Source organism: Canis aureus, chromosome 10 (genome assembly GCF_053574225.1).
Source record: "Canis aureus isolate CA01 chromosome 10, VMU_Caureus_v.1.0, whole genome shotgun sequence".
NCBI classification, from domain to species: domain Eukaryota; kingdom Metazoa; phylum Chordata; class Mammalia; order Carnivora; family Canidae; genus Canis; species Canis aureus.
In genome coordinates this window covers 60,581,973-60,586,244 of record NC_135620.1, presented here as the reverse complement: position 1 = coordinate 60,586,244, position 4,272 = coordinate 60,581,973, and the positions used below count along the sequence as shown (strand labels likewise).

Here is a 4,272-nt window from a genome sequence, read left to right as displayed (position 1 = left end):
GAGAGAGAGGCAGAGACATAGGGTGAGGGAGGAGGCTCCTTGCAGGAAGCCCAATGTGAGACCCAATCCCAGGACCCCGGGATCATGCCCTGAACCAAAGGCAGACACTCAACCACTGAGCCACCCAGGTATCCCTCGTTATTACAATTTTAATATATAATATATCCGGCAAAAAAGCACATAGTTGGAAAATAGTAAGTGAATACTTAAAACTACTGTATTGAATTATATTTAATTTGATTTCATGCTAACAAAACTAGTGTTTCTTTAGAAAAAGATGCATAGAGTTTCTAAAATACACATTAGCATAGGTTAAGTGGAAATATATATATATATTTTTTGTTTCTTTAAATTGCCTAATCCACTGCCATTCCCTTCTGCGCATTATGTTTTGTTTAAATACTTTTCTACTTTAATCCTATGTTAAAGCTCTGGCTCCCCAGAGCATACAAACCAGTAAAATTTAATCTTCCAAACACTACAATGTATGCCTTCCAACCTATACTCTGTTTTTTAAGATTTTATTATTTAGTCATGAGAGACCGAGAGAGAGAGAGGCAGAGACACAGGCAGAGGGAGAAGCAGACTCCCTGTGGGGAGCCTGATGCGGCACTTGATCCCACCAGGATCATGACCTGAGCTGAAGGCAGACACTCAACCACTGAGCCACCCAGACATCCCTCCAACCTACATTCTAATAAAGTAGTTGTAAATGGATGCCATTTATTTTAATTTCATGTACTTTGATTTTATTTTTTAGATTTGTATTATTAACCCTTCAAGGAAGAGACAAAGAAAGAAACTGAAAATTATTCCATCACCTATTCAGTCTAATTAAAAAAAAATGATAGGTTGTACATTCGTTAAAAATTGTTATACATTTTGCTGTTTTGATTTTATTTTCAAAGATGCAATTCTTTATTTAAAAAGTAAAAATTAAATGATTTTAACCAGCAGAGCCAGTACCTTTTAAAGCACAATATTTTTTTTTCACTAGTTGTAACTTTTCCAATTCTTTCCAATGCTTTTAAATGCCAGCATATTTTAGTGGGAAAAAAGATTAATTTAGAACCCTGCCTAAATGAACCCTCTTATTCTTCAAAACCAAATTCAGAGATTTTTCTTTTCCAGGAACTTCAAGCTTATTAAGACAAAACAATTCTGTAGTTGTGATACATAGCAGCTGCAAGCAATCTATTTATCTAGCTTATGTTGCTTAGCTGTATAACAAAGAAGCCCAAACTCACAGTATGATCATTTATTCAATAAGTACCATTAATTACCCACTCTATATTAGACACTGTCCTAGGCACTAAGAATACTACAGCCAATGGGGGATACAAGGTTATTAGGCTTGTCATGGACATATTGGCTATGTATGCAGTGAATAATAAGAAAATATCATGTAATTATAAGCACTATATGGATATTGAATGCACTCATATAATTGTGATTGAGTTGTTTTCCCTAAGGACATAATATTGGAATGATAGCAAGGACCTAGCCATTCAAAGGACAATGGAAAAGAGTATTTCAAGCAGAAGGACTACCTAATACAAAAAGTATTGTACTAGAAACAAGGTCAGATATACAAAGACCAGTGTGTTGAAGTATATTGAGTGAGGAACCAAATGGTATGGAATTTGATCACAAGAAAAGGTAAAGGCTTTAAAACCAAAATAAGGAATTTGAATTGCATTTGAAAGGAATTAGGAATTAGCTGATTTACTTCATCAAAATACCATCTGGTTGCTGTGTGAAAGCCAGTTTTGAAAATTGAAAACAGAGATGCCAGTTAGTCTTTGGTACAAGAGTAGACCAGGTCCAGAGCATGAGTGGAGCTGAGCAAAAGTGGGTGAGACTGAGTATGATTTGGAGATAGAGTCAGCAAGACCTACTGATGAATTGGATATAAAGTTTAGAGAAAAAAAAGACAAAGATTTTTTTTTTTCTCCTGAAGTAGGTGAGTATATGCTTGTATAGTTCTCATCAGCAAGAAAGATAAGGGAATAAAACAGGTTGGAGTGGAGTCATCACAAGAATTGTATCTTGACCATTTTCTTTTAAAAGACACACTTATTCAGCATCATGATCAGACTATTACATTTAGCAATCAGCAGCATGGGTGGAAAAAAAATCTACATTAAAACCCTTTGTCGGAATGTTTTACACTTTCCACAGAACAGAAACTAAAATAACCTGTTACACAATTAGTCACAAATACAGCCCTCCAGCTTTTTCCCCTCCACATGAGTATTATTTAAAACATGTCTTCTTTGTAGCAGGTAGGCCCAGCCACCTCAGTACTTGGGTGAGTTCACAAACCTATTGTAACTTATAGCTTCCCTGTCACTTCTCTGGCTCTCCTCTCCTGCTAAGCTTGTTCCCTGGCAGTAATTAAAACCTCTGCCACTGCCATAGCTGCTGCTGCTGCTGCTGCTGAAGCCACCATAGTCACTCTGGTTTCATGGTTTGCCAAAGTATAGGCCTCTACTACCATAGGAGTCAAAACTTCTGCCTCCAGAATTTCCTCCTTTCATGGGTCCAAAATTTGAGAATTGATTGTTGTAATTGCCAAAATCATTACAGGTTCTGCCACTGCCAAATTTGCTTCCATCATTACCAAATCCATTCTGGCCATCCCCACTGCCACCATATACCACCTCAACTGCCACCAAAGCCACCTCACCCACAGAAATTCCCTCCATGACCAAAGTTGTAATTCCCACCAAAACCACCTCCATGACCACCACCAAAGTTTCCAGAACCACTTCTACCTTTCTGGATGGATAAAGCACTAGCCATCTCTTGTTTAGATAGGGCTTTCCTTACTTCAGAGTAGGAGTTGCTTCAGAGTAACTTTTCATAGTATGGGATTTTTGAATGACAGTCTTGTCTGCAGAGTCATGGTCATCAAATGTTACAAAAGCCAAACCTCTGTTTTTGCCACTGTCTGGGTCAGTCATAATTTCAATCACTTCCATTTTCCCATACTGTTCAAAATAATCTGTTAGATGATGTTCTTCAGTGTCTTCTTTCATGCCACCAGCAAAAATCTTTTGCACAGTTAAGTAGCCACCAGATCATTTAGAATCTTCTCTTGAGACAGCCCTCTTTGGTTCCACAACTCTTCCATCCACCTTGGGTGGCCTTGCATTCATGGCTGCATCCACCTCCTCCACAGTGGCATATGTGACAAACCCAAAGCCTCTGGAGCACTTGGTATTTGGATCTCTCATTACCACACAGTCAGTAAGCATTCCCCTTTGCTCAAAATGGCTCCTCAGACTTTCATCAGTTGTTTCAAAGCTCAAACCTCTGATGAAGAGCTTCTGCAGCTCTTCAGGCTCTTTGGGAGACTCTGACTTAGACATGATGGTGTTAGGAAGGGAGACTTTAACAAATGCTTACTCGACAGCATCTATAGGCTAAAAGGTATTTTGACCCTTATCATCACCTTTGTTATGCTTATCATCTCAAATAGAAAGATCAAGCAGGAAGTTCAATATAGGAGACTGGAGTTTCAAGGAGTAAACTGGATATATACTGGAAATCATTGGAATATACATACACTTTAAAAGGATGAAATCTCCTGAAAAGATTGCATGGATAAAAAAAGAAATAGTGAAGAAGAACTTGGATAAAGCCTAGTTTGTATTATTCTAACATTTACATGGATAGCAAAGAAAAGAAAGCCAAAAGGTCATAATGGAGAGTGGCAATTGAGGTGAGAGGAAAGCTGGAAGAGGGAGAAATAATGGAAGTCCAGAGAAAAGTCCACTCAAAGAGGAAGAATGGTCAATTATGTCTACTATGCCCAGAATTTAAAATATGAAAGGGCAACAAACAAATATTAGATTTGGTATTGTGGAAGACATGGATGACCTTGACAACAGCAGTCTCAGAGAAGTAGTCACAGTCAAATCTTTACTAGACAGATCGAAAAAAGAATTGAAGAAATAGAGGTAATGACTAGAGATAATGGCATTAAGTTGTTTATTTTAGGAAGTGCAGCATAGAAATGTGATAGTAATTGGAAGGGAATTAGGGCCAAGTTTAGATGATATCTTGTTAGACTGCTGTTTTTATGAGTTTTGTCATTTATTGTCATTTAAGACAGACACTGTTAAAGTTTGTTTAGTTGTAGACAGGAAAGGTCCTATAGAAAAGGAGAAATTGATGCAGAAAATAGAGCGGATCATTTCAAGAGTAAAGGCCTTGAGAAATCAAGGGTTTAGGTCTGGAGTATAAACAGAAGGGTTGGCCTTTGAT

The 4,272-nt window shown here is 37.6% G+C and overlaps 1 pseudogene; it reads right to left on the bottom strand.

Annotated features, from left to right (window-relative positions):
- Nucleotides 1–2,300: 2,300 nt before the first annotated feature.
- On the bottom strand, nucleotides 2,301–3,374 carry LOC144321542 (heterogeneous nuclear ribonucleoprotein A1-like; annotated as a pseudogene).
- Nucleotides 3,375–4,272: the final 898 nt, after the last annotated feature.